The sequence below is a fragment of the Capricornis sumatraensis genome, chromosome 11, assembly GCF_032405125.1.
Source record: "Capricornis sumatraensis isolate serow.1 chromosome 11, serow.2, whole genome shotgun sequence".
Taxonomy (NCBI): Eukaryota; Metazoa; Chordata; class Mammalia; order Artiodactyla; family Bovidae; genus Capricornis; species Capricornis sumatraensis.
Window position 1 is genome coordinate 34,486,983 of NC_091079.1, and position 23,948 is coordinate 34,510,930.

A 23,948-nucleotide genomic window follows, 5' to 3' on the forward strand; every position below is an offset into this window, starting at 1 on the left:
CTCCGTGCTGGGCTGCAGCAAAGATCAAATCGTACCAGGCAAGGACTGGAAAGACTTTTCGTCTTTGTCAGTAAACTGCTTGGTGAGTCCATCTGGCCACCCCGGCTCTGCCCTCCAGGGGAACCACCCTTGGCTGACACACTCTGTGACTTCTGACTTTTCCCTTTGAAGGGTTCTGCCTGGTTCATCTCAAATAGCTTTCAAGGTCATATCCCTCTGGAGACACAGTTCCCTCCTGCAGGTCTAGGCTCAAGGACCCCTTCTGGGTCATGGGCTTTAAAAGGGCAGAATGGTAGTTCCTCTAGGCAATAAAATTCTCCAGGAAACCACAAGTAGGCTTTTGTCTATTTCCTTCCAATTCATTTCATGTGCAAAGAACTACAGCCACAATCTGGTCTGGCATAGGTTTAGCCTACAAACTTTACTTACTGACGGCACCCCCACCCCGGCCCCACCCTCAACGCTCAGCTCTGCCTAGCCCTTGTGTCTCAAACCTCAGTGCGGCTGTCTGCAGCCCAGCCAGATAAATAGGCTAAGTTGAAAGGCAACATCCTTAGTTCTGGCAGAGAACTCTAAACAGTGGTGCCTGAGACAGGCTTGGGACAAAGTCTGAGTTTTTTGCTAAAGCTCCTTAGGGTCCCCAATAGGGACTCATACATGTTGTCAAATCCTTCTCCCCCAGTCTCTCTCCATCAGTTGGCTCTGCAGTCCTCTGGGTTTATTCTAACCCAGGCAAGTTTCACCAGCATTCCTACTATCACAGAGTCCTGGCAGCTTTTGGAGGTGAGGGAACTGGTCAAGCAGGTTGGGAACCTGCTGTTCCTTGAGGTGCCTGGACCTGGAAGCCCTGTTTGTAGCCACCAGTGGGGGGAGTCTGAGCCCTGCAGGTCATCATCTACCAACTTACTGTGACTGATCGTGGTTTTCAAAGTTGGCCACACGGCATCTCTCATTCTGCACACTCTTCTGTGCCACCATCATGCCACCCACCCCCAATCAAGAGCTGGGGCATGTTTCACCACCCATCCCTTTGAACCCAGGAGGCCTGGGGACTGCTTTGACTACTAGAACACAGCGGAAGCAATGTTGTGCCATGCTCAGACACAGTCCTTAACTGGCCTGGGGGCCTTGCTTTCTGCCTCTTGGATGCCAGCCACTTTGTAAGAAGGTCATCTACACCCTGAGACCACTCTGCTGTGAGCAGCCCAAAACCCACTTTGGAGGATGAACTACCCAGTGGAGAGAGAGAGGGCAAGGACCACTGAGCCACCAGACATAGCAACATGGAAGATTATAGAATTTGGGGCTCCCCTGGTAGTCCAGTGGATAAGGTTGCCTGCTCCCGGTACAGGAAGTCTGGGATCCTTCCCTGGTCAGAGAACTAGATCCCACATGCCGTATTCCACTTGCCACAAGTAACACGCAAAATTAAATATATATTTTTTAAGACTACAGGGTTTTAACTTAATATCTTTGATTTTGTACTTGTATCTCTTTTATGCTCAAAATCTTGAATCCTAATGACAAATGACATAATCAGTTACGTGCTTTATAGGTGCTGGAGTGGATTGCCATTTCCTTCTCCAGGGGATCTTCCTGATCCAGGAATCAAACCCGGGTCTCCCGCATTGCGGGCAGACGCTTTACCATCTGAGCCACCAGGGAAGCCCCTATAGGTACCTTTAGAAGGTACCTATAAATCATTTCAATGCCTATATTGATCTTTTCAAGATCACACTATCAATGTTCTACTGACAATATAGGCATTGAAATGATATATTCTTTATTTAGGAATATCCCTGTGCATTGTAGCTTCTACCTTCTAACCCCCTCAAGAGGCCAGTAGCAATCTTCCAGTTCTGACAACGAATGCCCCCAGATGTAGCCAAATATCCACTGGGGAAGGGGGGAATTACCCCAGGCTAAAGACTGCTGTTCATGGGACATTCAGTCAAAGCACATCTTTCCAAGTCAGGTTCTTTTCTCTGCGTGACTACGTCACCAACTTGGTATATAGTTAGGACTGTTTATTTCAGTGGTTTTCAGGTTTCAGAGCCTGCTTTTCACTTGTTTAATAGTTTAGACTTGTGTCAATTGGAAAAGACCCTGATGCTGGGAAAGACGGAAGGTAAAAGGAGAAGAGGGTAGGAGAGGATGAGGTGGTTAGATAGCATCACCGACTCAAAGGACATGAGTTTGAGCAAACTCCGAAGTTTAATTTCGTTTCTTAATCATGTAATAAAACATAATACTGAATAGCTGGTACTGCCAAAGAAGTTTCAATTTCATCCCTCCATCCTGTTTCCTCCCTCTGCGATAACCATTTTCATTAGTTTGGGGGTTATCCTTTCATTCTTTTTGAAAATATATTTGTGTTTATACATATATATATATTTACTAATATTTATTACCCTGTTTATTATACAAAAGTTGCCATACTATAAACACTGTAGTGTATATTTAAAATCAAGGACTTCATCTGTAGTAACTGGAGCGTCTGAGTGACTACTGCATGCTTCGAAAGCACTAAGAATGTCTGCCCTCAAGGAAGAAGGAAGGCCACTGCAAGACATGGCTCAGTGCTAAGTTTTCAAGGTCTCCAGTCCTATGGCTGACTCCTCTCATGTGACTGAGGGCCATCCTAGATTTGATTTCTGATGAAGGCGTTATCTCAGGGGATAATGTATCGCCAAGAAGCCTTCATGTCACCGTGAATGAGGATGTACTTGATAAGGAAATAATGGGTGGGGCAGTTTGCTTAAGACAAACTTCCTTTAGAGAATGCTCCCTGACCTGCCTGGGATGTGTTCATAAAATGACTCAAGTGAGATTCAAGCAATTGTAGACACCATTCCAGTACCCTTGCCTGGAAAATCCCATGGACGGAGGAGCCTGGTAGGCTGCAGTCCATGAGGTCGCTAAGAGTCGGGCATGACTGAGCGACTTCACTTTCGCTTTTCACTTTCATGCATTAGAGAAGGAAATGGCAACCCACTCCAGTATTCTTGCCTGGAGAATCCCAGAGACAGAGGAGCTTAGTGGGCTGCTGTCTATGGGGTCACACAGAGTCGGACACGACTGAAGCGACTCAGCAGAAATGAGTGTAGGAGTGACCTGGACCCAAACCTCTGCCTTTTACCTTTGTTGGTAACTGCAGTCTATTAAATGAAGCATTAAGAAATCTCAGCATCAAATTTAGCCACTTGACCCATCTTCCTTAACTGTCAGAATATCTACGGGTAAAAGTTACACATGAATACAGTTGTTCCTTTTTATTATGAAAAGCTTCCAAATGAAGATATATAGACTACAGGACACTATGAGTCATCACCCAGTTTCAACCGTCAACCCTTTGCCACACTTGTCTCATCCAGCCAACCTAATTTTTCAGAAGTATTTTAAAGCAAACTCGACGTAGTAAGTTATCTTAATTTTTTTTTTAAGTACACCTTTTTTTTCTTAAAAAAAAAGTAGGTGGGGTTGGACAGAGCATTTTCTCATATAACTGCTTATTATCACACCTATTAAACAATAAGATGAATTTGTTATTACTTAATATCATTCCTAAGTTTATATTTTTCTGGTTATCTAAAACAAAAACAGAAAAAAAAATTCCAATGACTATGTTTACTGTTAGTTCAAAATCAGGGACTAAACAAAGTCTTCCCATTGTATCTGGGGAGCCTGCTATGGGACATGAACTGTTCAAGCATGACCCAAAGCACCCTGGGTGGCTGAGAACAAACTGGCAAGTATCAGGAGAGCCTGACGCCTGGTTGGTTTGACCCCAGGTCCTCAGGGTTGTTGAAAACATCTGTGTTCCCTTCAGATTTCTCCAAGGTGACCATTCTCAATTCCTTCCATTATTCCTCTGTGACTTGGATTCTCCCCTTAATATGGCTAATGTCTCTGGTAGACATATTACAAGGAGTTGCTAAGCTCAATTACTAAGCCTCAGATCAGCACTGATATCCCTATTTTGTGTCAAATAGCTTTGTCTCCGACTCTGTGACCCAATGGACTGTATCCTGCCAGGCTCCTCTGTCCATAGAATCTTTCAGAGGATCTTTCCAACCAACCCAGGGATCGAACCAGGTCTCCCACATTGCAGGCAGATTCTTTACCATCTGAGCCACCAGAGAAGCCCTCGCAAAGGTTAACTTTGAGTTTTTTCCTAGGCAGGCATTTTTAACAGGCTCTTCTGTCCATGGGATTCTCCAGGCAAGAATACTGGAGTGGGTTGCCATTTCTTTCTCCAGGTGATCTTCCCGACCCAGGGATCGAACCCAAATCTCCCGCATTACAGGCAGATTCTTTACCATCTGGGCTACCAGGAAACCCCATTTTAACAAGCTAGCTGTTTTTAATTGCATATGTAAAAAGAACCGGTTTTGCAGTTTCAAAGGAAAACAAAATAAATTTCATTTTAACTAATTTTCTCCAGAGTCTAAAGAATATCATGGCCATTCTGTATAAAGACAGCTAATGACTTGATGATTGGGAGCCATGATCTCCAGTTCAGTATTATTTGAAAATTCCAGAGCTCAGCCAATAACTCCAAGCTTTGCTTGATTCTTCTCTTTGGAACATAAGACAAATTGGTTCTAACCACCCTCTGGTTCCTCCCAAAAAGCCTGTTTAAACACTTGATCATTTGTGAATATCCAGGTGCCCATCCAGCAGAGTACAGTTAAGAGTTAAGGGCTTGCATTCTTCCGGGAGTTTCAGAAGCACTACCTTAGGATTGGACACACAACTTTGCGGCCAGACTTTCCAAGTTCAGATTCAAAGTCTGCCAAATATGAGCTGGGAGACGTGGGCAAGTTAATCTCTTATTTCTCCATTTGTTTCTCTATAAAATGGGAGTGGTGGTAATACCTACCTCACTAGGTTGTTGTAAAGATTAAGTAAATCATCTCATGTAAAGCTCATGATATGGTGCCTGACACAGTAAGCGTTACATGTGTTTGCTATTGTTACTACGTATTCTGCCTCCACCAAGTAGAGCTAAACCTTGGAGCAAGTTGTCCAGCTAGACTGTATCACCAATGCCTCATCCCTCAGTTGGTGATTACAGTGGAACCTACTGATAGGAATACTATGAAAATTAAAAGAGGACGCATGCATGCATGCTAGGTCGCTTCAGTCGTGTCCGACTCTTTGGGACCCTATGCACTGTAGCCTGCCAGGCTCCTCTGTCCATGGAATTCTCCAGGCAAGAATACTGGAATGGGTTGCCATGCCTTCCTCCAGGGGATCCTCCAGATGCAGGGATCGAACCCACGTCTCTGTCTTCTGCATTGGCAGGCAGGTTCTTCACTCCTAGAACCATCTGGAATGCCCGGAAAATTAAAAAGAGACAATTCACCAAAACCTGAAAGAACCGTGTCTGGTACATATTAAGCACTCAATCAATATTAGCTATTATTATTTTGTCCCTTCACACTTAGTACAAAAACCAAGCCAGAAGGTCCGGCGTGTCAGAAATAGTGGCATCTTTTTGTTTTCAATAAATCAACTTAATTTCATCTCCAGTTTCACACTGCCTCAGTCATTCTCAGAGTTTCTGTTCCCTGAGTCCTCCAGAGTTCATGGCAGGGATCTGAGATCTTACACAATGCTCAGGTTTCCAGAGGGTCCCACCGGTCACCAGGACCCCCAGCTTCCCCTCAGATGTCCATTATCTCAGGCCAGATGGGCTCTGCCACTTCAGTGCCTACACCTGGAACCCAAAGTCATGGCCGAGCCCATGGGTCCCTGCCTAGGATCACATCTCTTGGTTCACGATTTCCAGCCACAGCCTTGGGACTCAGACTTTTCTCTTACTTCCTGTCCAAGCCTCTGGAAATCTCTTCTAAATCCAGAGGAAAGGGACCTCCCCGGTGGTCCAGTGCATAAGGATCTGCCTTGCCATGCCAGGGATGTGGGTTCTGCCTCTGATGGGGGAACTAACAGGCCAAGGAACAACTAAGCCCACAGGCTGCAACTACCTCAGTCCCACAACTAGGAAGTCCATGAAAAGCCCAATGAAAAGAGCCCACAGGAGGCACCAAAGATCCCACCTGCCACAACTAAGACCCACTGCAGCCAAATAATTTAAAAAAAGGAAATCCAGGGGAAAATCATTTTATTCTCAAACCCTGTTCACCTTCACGGACTTTTGGAAACAAGAGTTTGGGCACAAGTCTTTGCAGCGACAGAGAAGCCCGGGGCCTGCTACACACGTGGGTGGGAGGAAGAAAGACAAGTAGAGGGAGACATTGTACATCCCCATCTCTCGAAGCTCTCCATCCCCTGAATCTACAAACATGAATCATCACACAGTAAGTTCATCTCACAGTCACCGAGTAGACACTGATCAGGTGCCAGGCACTGCACAAGGCACTGGAAGAGATAAGAAGCCAAACTAGACATGAACCCCGCCCTCAAAGACTCACAAGCAGTGGAGACTGCCCAGGGGACATTAGGCAATGGCAGGAGCTATGTTTGGTTGTCACAACTGGAGGGGGCAGTACCCCTGCCATCTACTGGGTAGAGGCAGAAATGCTGCTAAATAGCCTACAATGCACAGGTCAGTCCCAACAGCAAAGAAAGACCTGACCCAAAATGTCCATAGAGACAAGGGGAGAGCAGGAAAACTACCAGCAAGGTAGAAGGAAGTGCTAGAGGCTCATTCGACAAGGTCCACCAGAGGAAAACTATAGTCAGAAGGAATATTGCTGAGAGGTTTCCATCATAGCAGGATATGATCTGGGATAAGGAGGAGCTGAGACTTGAGCTCATAGCTCTTTTCCACGCAATTTCAGACAGCAGTAGCCTAGAAAACACGCAGAAACCTAACAAGAGCCAGCTCCATCCAGCCTGGCAAATGGAGCTACAGCCAGCCACTGAGGGCCCACCCTGGGGCCGGAGACGGAGTTGCCCTTCACCACCAGGCTCTGTGGTGCTGTTACCGCCCCAGGGATCAGTGACCAGGACAGTTAGGTGAGGTCCCTGGTGACTCTCCACCCTGGCCTCACAGCATGTCTCCCCAGGAATGCTGACAGCTCCAGGGAAGGGCCCAGACAGGGGTTTTGTTTTTTAACTCCAAAAGTTAAAAAATAACAACAAAAAGATACTCACATTATCCCCATTTCACAGATGTGGAAACTGAGGCGTGAAGAGGTTAAATATCTTATCTGGAGTCACATGTCATTGAAAGGGAAAGCCTGCTCCAATGTTACTCTCTGGTTCAGAACCCTAAAATAACTCCCTGAATCTTGACCTTTCGGGCAGAATGCACACTTTCATACCAGCCAGGGGGTCCTCTGTGACTCAGGCTCTGCCTCCCTCTGCATTTACCACTACCTGTGCTCTACTCTGACCCACTCCAGAGGCTCCCATAGCTACTCAAAGGTGCCGGTGGGTCTTGCTGCTCTTTGTTCAAGCTTTCTTCCTTCCCCAAGACCCTTCCCCATCCGGTCTGTCTGGCAGACACATCTCCCAAGGTTCAACTTAAAGGACACCTCTGCCATGAAGCCTTTCCAGAGTGATCTCACCCCCAACCCTAGTAGAACTGACTTCCTTTTCATGGTTTGCTGACACCAGGTCCTGTTTGTCACCAGGGGTGAGGGCAGGGACAGAATGTGCTCTATGGAGATCATCACTATGGGGGCTGTGGCTTGACCGATTCATGCGGCCTGGAAAGGAGGTTTCTCAGTGTCTTGGAGGTGTGGGCCATCATGGTTAGGGTGAAGTTAATGTCCCTTAGTGTAAAGAAGAGTTCATGGATGGTCAGCTGATATCCTTGGGCTGTTCAAGGTCGGGGGTGGGGATGGGAGGGGAGCCTCAGAGCCTGGGGAGTGGCTGCCCTGAGGCCATGGGGAGCTCAGGGGAGGTGGGAAGAACTAGCTGCAGTCCTCTGGGTTCTAAATTCCTTGTGGGGACTTCCCTCATGGTCCAGTGGCTAAGACTGAACTTCCAATGCAAAGGGACTGGGTTCGATGCCTGGTCAGGGAACTAAGATTCCACATGCTACAAGTAAAGACTAAAGGTCCCATGTGCCACAACTAAGACTGGAGAAGCTAAATGAAGAAATATCCAAAATAACTAAGTAGATAGACTTCTCGAATCCTCAGGAGTCTGTGGGACTAGAATCTGTCCATGATGCAGTGGGCCGTGCCATATGGGACACCCGTGCTAAGTCCCTTCAGTCAAGTCTGACTCTTTCCAATCCTACAGTCTTTTCAGCCCAGGACTGTAGCCTGCCAGGCTTCTCTGTGGAATTCTCCAGGCAAGAATACTGGAGTGGGCTGCCATGCCCTACTCCAGGGAATCTTCCCGACCTAAGGGTCGAACCCAGGTCTCTTAAGTCTCCTGCATTAGCAGGAGTGTTCTATACCACTACTGCCACCTGGGAAATACAATGGGATGTCCAGACCCCCACACAACTCCCCTGCCACACACCACCGCTCCAGCCCATCTTTCCCCTGAACCCCTCGGGTGTGGGGGGTGATGAAGGCATGCAGGAAAGCTATTGCAAGAGACTGAATCAGTCTGGGAAAAAAAAGGTATCTTTCTTGACCATGGGATCAGGTTGGTCTCAGATTTTCTCAGCAGGTTCTTCCTCCAAATGTCTATAATATCAACCCCTTTGAGCCCTCCAAGTCCTTGCCACATGCCTCTAGGAATTTATACTACTCTGAAACAATCATAATACAAACTATTGTACTTTCAAAGGCACATGCCTTTGCCCTGCCCTATCCTTTCACGTTCTTAGTTGCTCATGAACCAGAGCCATCCACACTATTAGTCTTTGCTTAGCACAGAGCCTGCTCCCTGGGTGGCGCTTCACACGTGTTGACTAGAAGCACACACACAATGCTGTGTATTATTACTATAGGCAAGGGCACTAAATGAAGGTCTGATGGATATAAAAGGGGAATAAGCATGCCTCTCTGCTGATGTATGTTTTCACCCTCCTCCTGCCTCCCTTTCTTTCTTTGGCCTTTCCTTTCATTTCTCCCCTGCATACTTCAATTCATGCTTCAGAACTCTGCCCACACCACCCACTCCAGGAACTCTTCCTCATCTCAGCCTGCAGCAGACTAAGACACCTTCCTGGAATTTTTAGACCATCTCCCTCTGTGGAACACAGAGTCATACAGGTCTCTTTATGTATCTTATCTCCTCCACTAGGAGGCCAGCTCCTTGAAGGCAGGGTCTGAGTTCCTTGTGATGCTTAGCACTGCAACACACATGGCCCTTTAGACTCAACTCATGCTTTGTGAACGCCGACCAGGTATCCAGGCACGGGTGTAACACTGACAGACTATCCCTGTGGTAGCCAGCCTCCAGATGGCTCCAATGGCCCTTCCTTCCTGGTATTCACACCTGCATATGGATTCCTCCCAAGTGAATTAATTGAGACTGGACTGTGTGACCAACAGAGCATGGCGAGATGACGTGGGACTCTAATGCCCTGGAGTATAGATTTGATTACAGAGGCATTTTCAGCTTCCTTCATGGTCTCTTGGATTGCATGGGAAGCCAGCTGCCATGTCAAGAAGGCAGTCAACGCCGGCCTGACAAATGTTCACGGGGAGAGGAAACAGCAGCAGCCACCGTCAGCCACGTGAACGGGCCACCTTGGAGATGGGTCCTCCAGGCTCTGTTAGGCCCTCAGATGACCATAACCCCGCTGGCATCTGAGGTTCAACCTTATGAGAGACCCTGAGTTGACCTGCCCTCCCATACTGAGCTTAGTTGCTCAGTCATATCCAACTCTTTGTGAGCCCGTCTCAAATTCCCAATCCACAGATACCATGATTCTTGTTGTTTTAAGCCGCTAAGTCTTGGGGCAATTTATTTTAACACAATAAATAACTGATAGAATCCTACTGTCATGAAGTTTACATTCTATTTGTTGTTTAGCCGCTGAGTCGTGTCCGACACTTTTTGTGACCCCATGGACTGTAGCCCACCAGGCTCCTCTGCCCATGGGATTTCCCAGACAAGAATACTAGAGTGGGCTGCCATTTCCTTCACCAGGGAATCTTCCCGACCCAGGGATCGAAGCTGTGTCTCCTGCGTTGGCAGGTGGGATCTTCACCACTGAGTCACCTGGGAAGCCCCCTTACATTCTAGTGTAAGAGATTAAATGAATAGAATTCATTCGTTCATTTATTCAATCCATACATTGCTGGGTGCTGGGATTACAGTGGCAAAAAAGACGCTGAACAAAGTCCTTGCTTTCCTGAAGTTCATATTCTCTTGTAGACAGAAATGAGAATAAACAAGTAAATTCTACAAAATGCTAGGTCAGGGTGCTAAGACTAAACGAAAACTGAACAAGCTGGTTGAGAGGAGGGAGGGAATTACGACTTGGACTATTTTGCACTAAACATTTTTCCATCTTTATCTCAACCCTTAAATCTTTCAAAGTAGGTAGTTTATCCCCATTTTACAGATGAGCAAACTGAAGATCAGGAAAGTTGAATGAGGAGGCTAATGTTACACAGCTGATAATGGGTTCACTCAGAGTGTAACCCAGGCTGAATCCAGGGCTCTTTACAGGCCCCAGACTCACCTCTGTGGACTTCCTTTTCAGTGCTCACCCTTCAGCACAGCAGGGCTGAGCATCGCTCAGGTGCTTGTAACGCCGTGGTGGAAGGAGGGCAGGGAAACGGCCTTCAGATAGGATGGCCCCAAGCTGGAAATGGGCCTAACTCTCCCTCTGCCTTTTCCAACTCTGGAAAATAGTGCAGTGCTCTCAGCTTCACTGGCAGGCTAGGAACATCCATCCAGTCCCCTCAATCTCAGCTGCTCTAGTTGTTCCCAAAAGGTGGCATCCACCCCCTCAGGCTGCTTCCTGCCCACTTCCCTTTCTGCTCTTCAGACCAAGACCTCACTGTGTCCACTCTCTCATTCATCCTTCTCCCCTGGTGCCTCTTGAGTCTCTTTTTTTTCCCTCCTTTTCTTGTGCCAAGACCACTAGAGGGAGCTATACTAATATACTATACCGGCAGCTTACTGTGTGCCAAGCTTCGTATTCTCTGTGCTTCTCACGCTTGATTTCACTGAATGCTCGTGACAACGCTTTGTAGAAGTCCCATTATTTTCCTCGTTGAGGTTAAGGCTTAAAGTCATTCGGCTAGTAGGTGGCAGGGTTGGGATTCGATCCCACGACTCTTTGAATCCAGACTTCATTCTTTGGCCAAGAACACCCACTGGTTGGAAGAGCTCTGAAAATGGGTGATTTTTTGCATTTAATATTAATTGCATGTAATATTCTTTATAATTCTTATTAACTAATGATTCATTTGAAAAACATTTATTAAGGGCCCGCTGTGTGTTAAGCCCTGTGCTGTGATCGAGTCAGGTGTGGGTTATCATGGAAGTGGAGAGGGATGCTGAGCAGACTGGCAAGTCAGGGCTGCCACTAGGTGATGCTAAGCGGAGGCTCTGACAGTCTTGGAAGTGCCAGGCAGCAGAGTGAAGGAATAACATTGGCAAAGTCAGGGAGAGGGGACTGAGAAGGGCTTGTTTCAGCATGTGATTGGAGCTTACAGGGAAGGGCAACGAGATTAAGAGATAAGCAGTGCTAGATCCGTGCTAAGGTAAAGGATCTGCTGTCTATCAGAAAGTGACGGAGCATGATTTAAGGGTTTTAGATAAGGAACTGATATAATCGGATTTGCAAAACAGATTTGCTATTTCATCAGTGGTATGGATGATAAGGGGAAGACCAATTAGGGAGGATACTGCAATGGTTTGGGCAAGAGATGATGACTAGAGAAAAGACAGCAGTGGAAGAATAGTGGGAGAGGTTTACGAGAAGACTAGTTAAGACCTGGCAACTGCTTGGGTGTGGGGGCAGTGAAAAAGGCAGGCACGGAGACTGAGTCATCCAGGTTCCTGGCTTGGGCAAGTGGGTGGACGGTGGTATCGTGTGCTGAGAAGGGAACCAGGAGGAGGTGCGGGTTTAGGAGAGAGATACTGCCATCTTATTATCCCCAGGCTCCTTAGGGCCATCCTCATTTCAGATGCAGTAAGGAGACACAAAAGGCTGATGTGATTTGCTCAGATCCACATGGCCACCCTCATGGCAGAGTGAGACTCAAACCTAGCTCTATTTATGGAAAAATTAGTCCCCCACGCCTCAGCAGATTTGCTTTGCAAGGAATGTAAGGAGAGCTCAGTACAGAGTAATGTGTGGCAAAGCAAACATTTACCTACATCAATTCTCCATTTTATATTCATTCATTCACTTGACGGATTTACTGAGCAGCTCCCATGTGCCATGCCTGTAGGGTTGCAGTGGGAAATAGAATAGGCAAGAACCCTACCCTAACCTACCACATTGAGCCTGAAGTCTAGTGGGGGAGACAGGAAACATGCAAATAAGTAAATCCATACATAATAAACTGTCAAGGGAAAAATGAGAAAGAGACTATGGGTGCTATTTTGGGCAGAGCAGTTGATATAGGATTTTCTAAGGCATGGTATTTGATCAGATTTGATCAAGATTTGAGTGATGATGGGAAATCATGCAAATATGGGGAAAGTGGGCTCCCAGCAGAGGAAATGTCAAGTGCAAAGGCCCTGAGGCAGGAACAAGCTTGGACACTCAAAGGATCATATGCCTGTGTTCCAAGAAAAGAGTAAGGAAGAGAGTAAGGTGGAAGTAAAATTGGAGGCAGGGGGCCAAACCCTGTAGGGCTTGTTAGACATGATCAGTAGTCTGGATTTATTCTAGGTATGACAGGAAACTCTTTGAGGTCTGGAGCTGGGCTGTGACATCATCTATCCTTTTTTTTTTTTAAGTAAACAATTTACTTTTTCCATTCCTGGGTCACATTATTCTTTTTTTTAATTTTTTAATTGAAGGATAATTTCTTTTGCTGACTTTTGCTGTTTTCTGTTAAACCTCAACATGAGTCAGCCATAGGTATACATATATCCCCTCCCTCTTGAACCTCCCTCTCATCTTCCTCCCCATCCCACCCCTATATTTCAAGATACTTGTGGATTTACATGCAGCTGCAAGAAAATAGCAGAGGCGTGATGCCCAGCCGGTCTCCCTCCCACGCCGGGCTGTGCTGCCTCCTTCGGGGCTTGGAGCGCCCACTGCTGGACGGGCAGAAGCCGGCATGCGAGGAGGCGGGATGCAGGTTGAGGGAGCCCACTGATTTAAAACGACCAAGGTTGCCTAAGCTCCCCCTGCCCTCCCTGCTCTCAGTCCCCTTAGCCTGCGGCTCCGTGTTCTCCTTCTCTTCTTCGATCAACCGGATCTCTCTGTTGACGGCCTCCAGCTGCTCCTGCAGCATCACACTCAGAGTCTCGGCATCGCCTTGCCTGCTGGGCGACAGCTGAGTGGCCGAGCTGAAGAGGGTGACCCTGTCGCCCTCGCCGTCAGGCACGCCCTCGTCACTCTTGAACGCCTGGGCCACGCTGGCCAGCACGCTGGCTTGCTGTGCGCGCTCCCAGTCCTGCTCCTTCAGGGTCTGCAGCTTGGAAGCTCGTCGCGCAGCGCGGCCAACCGGCCTTTCTGAGGGCGCCGCAGCACCACCCCATTGCCGGGGAGTCTGCCGGCCGGTCCGCCACAGGGAACCTGAGGTCCAGGGCGCCGCCCGTGGGGTCGGCCGTGGTGGAAGGGAGCCCCTCGCAGTCTCGTCTGGTCCAGTTCGGCTCTCAGGGTTTCCAGGTTTAGAATCAGCTGGTCCTGCTGCAGCTCCTTGTTCTCCTCCTCCAGTTGGGCCTCCATCTGGCGCAGCCTCTCCTCGATGCTGCCGTGTCTCTCCCGCGTCACAGACGTCCCGCTACAGTTTTGTGTTCACGTCCTTGGACTTGCAGGAGGTCCTTCCTGGCCATGTCCAGGTCCGCCTCCAGCTCTGTCACGTGGGCAGAGAGGGATGCCAGGTGCTCCTTCATCTCGCTCTGCTCCCACGACTGCCTGTCTGTGACTTCCTGGAGCATGATCACCTTAGCCACGTCTTCCTCGTGGCTTAGAGTGCTGTAGGAGGGTCTCTTTCCATTGGCGCTTGGCATGTTTTCTGGCTCGTGATTTACATCAAGCACCCCGTCCCTTCGTATTTTTTCCTGGTTATTCTCCTCTTTAAGAATCGTCTTCTCGTCCACGGCCTGTGGTGCTCAAACAAATTTCAGTGCCCTAAGCACCTCCATCTTGCTGGTCATGCTGGCTGGGGACTGCGCCTACTGCCTGCCTGCTGTCATCCGGAGGGACTGCACGTACCTGGAAACCAGGTTCTCCAGCAGCAGCCTGGTGTTGTTTCTTTCTGCTTTCAGCTCAGCAATTTCTTCTTCTAAGAAGCTGCTCCCTGCATATTTTTAGTTCTTCAGTAGGAGTTGGAAACTCGGGCAGACGGCTTCCGTGTGGAAGGGAGACCGGCTGGGCATCATGACTGTGGTATGTGTCTGCCTCCTCCCTGCCGCATCCCTCCTCCATCACACTGGTTTTCTTTTTTTGTTTTTTCTCTTTTTACCCAGAAGAATATCAGGTACATTTGCTACGCTCAGAGGTCTAAAATTTTTAAAACTGCCTCGTCTTTAATCATTCCATAATGGCACAGGGACAAATTAGTCTTGATATTTGGACCACCGGCTTAGCTCGTCATCATGAACTCAGCCAGAGCCTGCCTCTGTAACGTTGGGCCTGGCCTGTGCTGGGCACAGCAGCTGCAGGGAAGTTTCTGTTCTCAGGGAGCAGACAGCTTCGTGAAAATAACCATGGGCAGCTCTCATGGCGTGTGAAAGCCGTGCAGCACATTTTCCATTGGGGATGCCTGGCTGCAGGGTGCAGGGCACACGGTGGGAACAAAATCAAGAATCTAAACTGGTCTGCTTGCTGATGGACCTGGCTGCACGCTCAGGCCAGCTCTGCGTGTGAAACCAGGTTAAAAGCCCGGTGCCCCAGGGCCCCAGGGAAGACGTCCGGCTGCCTCACTTTTCCGAGTCTAAAAACAGGATGACGACCTAGGGCTTTTGGTGACAGAGTGTGCGGCTCTAAAGCACATGTTCCAGCTTTCTTGCGTATTTAGCTTAAGTTTTGTGAGTGCATTGCTATTTACCCCATGAAATCACGTGTACAACACTCTGCTTTGTAACTGCACTTGTATTATCACTTTTTTCTGTTACCACCCATTTCATGTTAGCTGCATTGTTAGTCAGCGTATGATTAAATTAACCGTGAATCATTTTAGCGGCCTGTGAAGTGGTAACTAGTCCATTTTGTAGTCTTTTGACACACTGTTTTTATAATTTGCATCATTGGCTAATTAGTTGATATTTTAAATTCTTTGACGATTTCTCTGTGGTTTCCTGCTTGATTTTGTTCCGAGTATGTGTAAAAGAACAGTTCTGTATATGTTTTCCTTGCTGTTGGAGTTCTCTGACGGTGTGTCTGCTTTCATCATTGGTTTTGATTTCCTGTCTCATCCTGTTGTCTGCTTAGTCATCGTCAGTCCAGACCCCAGCCTCCCACCCTGTCCCCTCCCCCAAGGCTGTAGTTTGCCCATCCATCTCCCCTCCCCCATCCCTCCACTTGCTCTGGTCATAGCCGTGCTGTGGTCCACAGTGTGTGTCCCCTTCGTTGGGTTTGTGCTTTGTCTTCATGTCTCATTAAATGGTGATTTTCCCCCATAGCAGTAAGTTTGAATTAGTGTATCACTATGCAGTTACAGGAGAAGGCAATGGCAACCCACTCCAGTACTCTTGCCTGGAAAATCCCATGGACAGAGGAGCCTGGTAGGCCTAGTCCATGGGGTCACACAGAGTTGGACACGACTGAAGCGACTTAGCAGCAAGAAAATAATACAGAGAGATCCTGTTTACCCATTTCCCCTCAGTTGTAACATCTTGCCAAACTATAAAATGTCACGACCAAGATATCTCATCATGGTCTTAATTTGTGTTTTCCTACTGATAATGATGTGTACTAAGTCGCTTCAGTCATGTCCGACTCTGAAAAGCTATGGACTGTAGCCCACCAGCAGTCTACCAGGCTCCTCTGTCTATGGGATTCTCCAGGCAAGAATACTGGAGTGGGTTGCTATTTCCTCCTCCAGGGGATCTTCCCGACCCAGGGATGGAACCCTCATCTCTTACATCTCCTGCACTGGCAGGAGGGTTCTTTACCACTAGCCCCACCTGGGAGTGATGATGAACATCTTTTCATATTCCTGCTTGTCATCTATATACCCTCTTCCGTGAAATGTTTAGTGATTTTTGCTCATTTTCTGTTCTATTTTCTAACTATTTTTACTGTTCAATTATTTATATATTTTCTCCCATGGTGCAGCTTGTCTTTTCATCCAAATAGGGACTTTCACAGAGCAAACTCTTTTAACTTTGATGAGGTCCGATTGATCAGTTTTTTTCCTCTTAAGGATTGTGCTTTTTAGTGTCAAGTCCAAGAATTCTTTGCTTAGCTCTGGAGCCCGTAATGTTTCTCCTGTAGTTGTCTTGGACTGTGGAAGAGCAAACCGATGAAATAAATGTAGGGTTGTTGGGTAGACCTGAGGGCCCACTTGAGATTCGAGGGTTGGGGAGGGCGGGGGGGGGGGGTGGCGGGCAAAGGAGTAGGAAAGGGGAGAGGCTTCAAGGTCCTTTCCACTCCCTGGAGGGTGCACTATGGGGAGAAGTTCCTTACCCTTCTAGCTTGACTGACGTGAGCAGAGTAGAGTCGTCTTGGCAACAGGACTCAAGGCCTGGCTTCTCCCTTCCCTAAGGATGCTCAGAGACTCCGAAAGAACCTAGTTCTTTTTCTTTCCCAGAACTTTATCCACAAAAAATGCACTTTCATTGCATCACCCTGATTGACTTCTCACAACAACTCTGTAGGGAAGACATTATTATCCCCTTTTATGAAGATACAACTGAGACCCAGAGAAGGGCTGGGACTAGACACAAATCACCTGGGATCAAGAGGAATGATTATTTTTCTCTACCAGCTGACTCTGGATTTCTACTGCTAATTTTGTTGCTTGAGGGCAGTGGTTCTCAACCATCAAAGCATGTTTCATGGGCTCCCAGGACCCCCAAGACATTTTTCAGAGGTTCTTCAAGGTCAAAGCTATTTCCTTAAGAAAAGTACAATGTTAATTGCCTTTTTGCTGTGTTGACATTTGAGCTAATGGTACAAAAGCAAAGGGGGGCAAAACTGCTGGTACCTTAGCACGAATCAAAGCGGTGGCACCCACTATACTGGCCGTCATTGTTTCCTTCATCCCCATGCACTCACAGAGGAAAAAATAGCCAGTTTCACACTAATGTGTGATTGAATGGGAACTACACACAAAGCATTTCTGCTGTGTCCCAAAGTGAGATGGTCATCTTATGCAAAAGACAATCCTCCACAAATATTTGAGTTGCAAGATAAACTGCTCTCTCTTTTTCTCCTTCCATGGAATGCAATTTTGTACTTGAGAGGATGCCTAACAAGGTATAGTTAGGCAATTCAGATGTAGGTATCTGGCAGACAATTTCTTAACAAAGAAACAAAACTAACCCTGTCACACAAAAGAAAGCAACTGACTATTTTTGTTGCTGATAAAACTTGAGCTTTTGAGTGAAAATTAGAATTGGGAGTGAAAATTAGAGGGTGGGGGGGGGGATTCACTTGCCACTATGAGCAGCATGACAGCTTTCCAATACTTAAAGACTTTACTGATGATATCAGCAGTGACCCCATGAACTGTGGCCTGCCAAGCTCCCCTGTCCATGGGATTTTGCAGGCAGAAGTACTGGAGTGGGTTGCCATTTTCTTTCTCCAGGTAATATTAACAGATGTGATTTTTCAATATTTTACAAAGAAATGTGTTTCATGTAGAGGAGCAGTATAAATCAATACACTAATAGTTTCCCAGAGACCAGTGCACAATGGTACATATCAGCACCGGTCAAAGATCAATGAGTTTTAACACAACAGAGTATGAACATTTCATTGATACAACTTCAGATTCCACATTGCAACTAATCTTTAGGAAGCTTCCTCTTGTCAAGTTTTGTGGGTATCAAAGAAGAACAGCCACAGTTATCTGAAGAGGCTGTTAAAACGCTCCTCCCTTTCCCTACTACCTAGCTGTGAGAGGTTGCACATCCCCATGTACTGCAGCTAAAAAAAAAAAAAAAATTGGAAGAGACTAAATGCTGAGGTTGTCCAGCAGTCCCATTAAGCCAGAGAGTGTAATGGACAGTTGAATCCCAATCGGCCCTGGGCCCTCACCTGCAGCTCTTGTCTGGGGGTCTCAGACAGTCTCTTCAATCTCTTAACCACTCCCTCCCCAGGCTGGGGGTCCCACCCTGGTGACCTCAGCAAACCTCTAACATTTCCCAGGGATGAGGATCAGCCTTCTTTAATCTCTACCGGCTCCCAGAGGACGTCTCCAAACTTCTGTCTCGGGAGAGGGGTCCCAGGGCCCCCATGCTCCCTCCTGCTGCCATGCTCCTGTGGCCAAGGCAGACCTACCTACCCTCCAATATATCTCACACCCAGTGGGGAAGTCTGAGCTTGAGGACTTCCCAAATCTCTACCTAAAACTCCCAAAGTGGGTTCTGAGCCCTGTTTCACCTGGGACTCACCTCCCATCAGGGATGAGAAGATGAAGTTTGTTGGAGACAATTTAAAAAACAAACAACAACAACCTCTTTTACATTAAAGATGTAAAAGTGTAAAATGAACTTTATGCTAAATTTTAATCATCAACAAATATTTTTAAAATTACTGAGCTTCAATTCTTCAATTGCTGAAAATATCGATAGGTACAACCCATATGAGCAAAAGCTCTTTTAGGTATTCAACAATTTTAAAGACTGTTGAATAAGGGGAGCAAAGAGAAGGAGAACTGCTTTAGGCCAAAGTGGCAAAGGCACCTACTAGCCGCTCTGACCAACGGGCGTGTTACTCAGCCTGAGCATCCTTTTCTAGATTATTCTCTGACCCCAGGCTTCAACCTGACCCTGAGGGTAAGGGACTTTATTTCACAGGACAGCTGAGCAGGCTACCAGGGGTCCCAGGGTTCCAATAACGGCCCACACCCTTTCTGTCTCCCTTTTCCTGTTTTTATCCTACGGAGAGAGAAAATGGGCCTTGAAGCAAGCAGAACTTGGTCTCAGTCTCAGCCCTGCTTTTAGCCAACAAGGGGACCCTAGGCCAAGTCTCTTAATTCTCTGGTCTCCATAAGGTAAGGAATAATAGTGTCTACTTTTCCTTACTAAGATTGTCTTGAGGATAAGACAAAGTAATGAAGACATCTGCAAAGTGTTTACAAATATAAGTGATGACCACTTTCCAACAAAGAACTGTCATATAGATTTAAGACTATTCGCTGAATATTTACCAAAAAAGCGCCCTAACACAGGCCTCGAATGTGCGAACAATAATGCCTGGCTCCGGCCTGCATCCTGCGTCTTTCACTCTAGCGAGGAAGATGAGCACAAACAATAGCGAGACAGCTGGAGCAGGCAGACGGCCTCTGACACCTTGACCTCTATTTGCCCCCAAGCACCCACTCCTGCTTCTTGCTGCCTTGTGACCCCTTTTCCTTCAGACAAATGAACAGGGCTTCATCTCTGCCTCAACACAGGGATGACACAGACCAAGAGAGAAAGGTTTTGAGTGTTTGGTCAAAAGCCTGTGCTTGTGGAGACTGGAGGCTTAGAAATCCAGAGTGAGGCAGGGTAAGGCTTCTTCCTCCTCCTCAGAGCCTGGAAGTGAGTCTGTGGGGTACACTGAGGGGGGACATCAGTGGAGCCTATGGAGCCCATGGAGCCCCAAGCGAAAGCTCTCAACCTAGAGGAACCACGTAGAAGAGCCAGGGTTCTAGAATCAGCTGTCTTATCCCAGCACACAGTATCCAGCATCAGAACCAGGGGCTTCCTAGAAACCGGAGCAGTCTCTTCAGCCTGTTCCCCCTCTGTTCCTCTGATCATCGTGGACGGCCAGTGCTGGGGACCAATACTCTTTGTCCTTCTCCTTGGCCTCTGAACTTACTAGCAACCAGCATATTCTGTTAATCAGCAAAAAATGTGCCCTCAAGACTTTACTCAACTGCAATCTGACTAATCATGAAGACAACTCTTTAAAATGTATTTTTGGCTGCGCTGGGTCTTCATTACTGCACGTGTGAGCAGGGGCTACTCTCTAGTTGTGGTGGCTTCTTGTGCTGAGGAGTATGAAGTCTAGGGCACGCAGGCTCAGTTGTTGCAGCTCACAGGCTTAGCTGCCCTGCGGCACGTGGGATCCTCCCAGCCCAGGGATCGAACCCATGCCCCCTGCACTGGCAGGTGGATTCTCAACCACTGGATTGCCAGGGAAGTCCAAGAGATGACCCTCCTCTGATGGTGGAGGGCTCCCAGGAGTTGACGGAACAAGGACAAGCCTCATAGGCTAATGCCTGGGGGACACCAAATGGAACCAGCCCAAGCTCTCCCTGTTTCCAGTGGGATAAAAGCTCAAACAGAAATGGGCAGGGAGCAGCGAGAGTACAGAGGAAGTGATTCATTCTTCCAGGCCTTCCTGGGCAGGAAGCAAGTGGGAGGAAGAGGGTCAGGGAGGCTTCACAGAAGAGGTGACATTTGAACTGGGTGTGGGTGCTGGACTTTTGAAAATCAGCCGCCAGTAGCCTCACAGGCCTCAGCCTGTCCACTCCAGGAAGATGAGACCGTTTTCTGGGAAAGAGGAGCCTGCAGAGTGGGAACCAGAAGTCGGAAGGAGAACTAGCAGACACCAGTTCTTTGGAAAATGCTCTGCGACTTTTTTGGAGCATACGTGTTGCCCTATTTCCGTAGGTATTCACTAACATATGCGATGGGTTCTAGGACGGCGAAGGCATGACAGGGTCACATATGGTGACTGACACTCCCTGTGATGGCTTCTAAGATGGGGAAGGCATGACAGGGCCATATCAGGACCACGGGTGATGTATTGGACGCTCAATATACATCGGGCACTGTGCTCCAGCCCTTAAAGGGAAAGGGCCCCTTCCCCTTCCATCCCCCCCCCCCCCACTGGCAGGAATGAGGATACTACTATGCGCTATTTGGGGCCACATAAATGAGGGGATGGACACCCTAGGGATTGCAAAACAGGTGACTCTGTGGAGCAGAGCCACTATACCAACTGCAGGTTTTACCTGAGAGAAAAATAAACTTGTGTTATGTCATGCAGAGTCTCTTACCTATAACATATCTCTATATCTTAATGTATATAGGGGAAGAAAACCTTGACCAAATACATAATAAACATGTATAAACACATATTATAATAAGTGCAGTGAAAAAAGCACATATAGAATATTTCCTGAGGGAATATAATTGAGGGGGAGGCTCCTAATTGTGACTCAAGGAAAGCTTTTGTCTTTGTTCAGGCTACTGTAACAAAACATCAAGAGATGGGATGGCTTAACCAACCAGCATTGCTTTCTCACAGTTTCAGAGTCTGGGAAGTTCACAATCAAAATGCCTGCAGATTCGTTGTCTGATGAGGCCCCTCGTGACCTCATGGGTGCGTGCTAAGTCGCTTCAGTTGTGTCCGACTCTTTGTGACCCTGTGGACTGCAGCCCGCCTGGCTCCTCCGTCCATGGGATTCTCCAGGCAAGAATACTGGAGTGGGCTGCCTTGCCCTCCTCCAGGGGATCTTCCCGACCCACAGATCAAACCTGTGTCTCTTGTCTCCTGCATTGCCAGGCAGGCTCTTCACCACTAGTACCACCTGGGAAGATGCCCTCATGATGTCGTCTAAACCTAATTACATCCCAAAGGCTCCACCCCCAAATAGCACTACCTTGTGGGTTAGGGCTTCAAGATATGAATTTGGGGAGTGGGGGACACAAATATCATTCATAGCAGCTGCTCTGGGAAATGGATTTTGCTGAGACCAGGGGCATGGTTAGGGTGTGGTCAGGGAAGAAGAGCAAGGAGAGGGCATCTGTGAAGATTGTAAGCCACAGAGAACTGGCCACGTGGGCAGAGGCCCTCGGTGCCGACCCTTCAGTCCTCTCCCCCATCTCACAGTCCTGTCTCCACCCGTGGGTGGGTGTGCCTGGGCACCTCAGAACTCAGGAGGTAGCACAGCTGATTCTGGCCCAGATACCTCTTGAAAGAATGGCTGAGGTGCCTCTAGGGAGATCTGAAGGGCAAATACAAACCTTCTTCCAGGAGGGAGCCCCAAGTCCAGCCAAGAAGCTGAACCTGCAGCTGGGGCCCAGGAGCAAGCATGAGCCCGGGAGGAAAAGGAAGCTGGGGGGCTCGCAGTGGGAGAGACCCAAGAATGGGTCAGGAGGTGAGGAGACAGACAGGTGTGCAAACTGAGGCTCTGAGGCTGACCTCAGACGTGACCTGGCTAGACGTGATGCTGGTTTGTACCAGACTGGTTTGTATCGATGTGTGGATGTAGCTCGTGGGCTCACTGCCCCTTCTAAGTGTGTGCCAGACACAAAGGCAAATACTCTTAGTACAGAGTCTCACCTCATCCTCACACACTGAACTCATAAGGTGGGCCTTGCCTTCATTTTACAAATGAAGGGACTGAGGTTCAGAGACAAGGGAATTGTCCAAAGTCACTGACTGGGTTGTGGGCCCTGTCTGACCTCTCTCCCCAGCCCCACCCCAACCCAAGGCCATGCAGGGGAACCAACCTGGCTAGGAGAGGACCTGGGCGAAGTGTGGCAAACTCTTGGCCTGGTAACCAAAGATGGGCTGCAGCTGTGTTGGATTTCTCTGGGCAATGATTTAAGCAAACAACTCAGGGAGTTGCCTGGTGGTCGAGTGGTTAAGAATCTGCCTTGCAATACAAGGGACACGGGTTCGACCCCTGATCAGGGAACTAAGAATCCACGTGCAACTAAACCTGCGTACAATGAAAGATCCCATGTGCCACAACTAAGAACCGACACAGTCAAATAAATCTTAAAAAATAAGCAAATACTGAAAGCGAAGTCTGTGGACGACAAACGGACTGCATCTATCATCGTCTTCCTCACTTATCCTCTCGTGCATTGGCTGCTGGTCCCAAAGTCGGTGGAGTGTTACTGTGGCTTCCCTTCTAGGAAAACCTTTGCTTAGCACCAGAAGCCAGTGGAGCAAGCTTTCCTGAGCCCTTCTCCAGTCACTCTGGGATGCATCAGAGACTGGGAGCCTGAGTACTGATTGAAACTACTAGGTTAGTAATTGAGTGCCACCTAAAATGCACAGACCTTCCTCCTCTCCAAGACGGTAACACGTGTAGGCAAGGACCCTGTTTGTAAACTAGCCACGACGTGCACCCTGCAAACAAGAATGACCGAAAGGGCTGAGTTTTTCCTGGCGTTCTTCAGGAAGAGGAGGCGATTACATTTTCTAGAGCTAGAACGCAGAAGGTGGGCAACCGGGATGTGTTGAGATAGAAGGTTCAAGAAAGTGGGTGGAGAATTCCTCTCTGTGTCTTCTTGTCCTTTGCCAAGCTTGCTAGCTCCCTGGTGGCCAGGCACTTGGGTTTTCCACTGTAGACCCAATCTGTTTGTACTGAAGTTCAGCCAGATACCACCAGCAGGTCCACAGTTTCCTTTGCAAAGCTTTGCCCTCTGAACCCCTGGGGTGTTTGGAGGCACAATCTGCAGACCCCATCTTGTGATTCAGGGGTAGCAACCACCTAGCTCACACGACAGCTGAAGAACTCTTGAGTTCTTCTGGTTGCAAGAGTCCATGGGCAAGGGGAGTAATTTTCCTGAACTCAAAATAGCTGTGTGTTAACTAGATGAACACAATTACTAGATGAAAGCAATTACTTTAAAAATAAATATAAGCAAATAAATTTTAAGTTGTCCACGGTATGCCTACTGAAAAGCTATAATTGAAGGTTTTATGTACCATAAATGCCTTTAAAATTAAAGTTTAGCCAAAAAAAAAAAAGATGGGATGGGGGACTGGGGTCACTGAGAAGAAAGAACTCGCCTCTGTTAATTTCGGCTTA

The 23,948-nt window shown here is 47.7% G+C and overlaps 1 pseudogene; it reads right to left on the minus strand.

Annotated features, from left to right (window-relative positions):
- Window positions 1-13,010: 13,010 nt before the first annotated feature.
- Window positions 13,011-14,446, minus strand: LOC138088292 (liprin-alpha-1 pseudogene; annotated as a pseudogene).
- Between the last annotated feature and the right edge of the window lie 9,502 nt (window positions 14,447-23,948).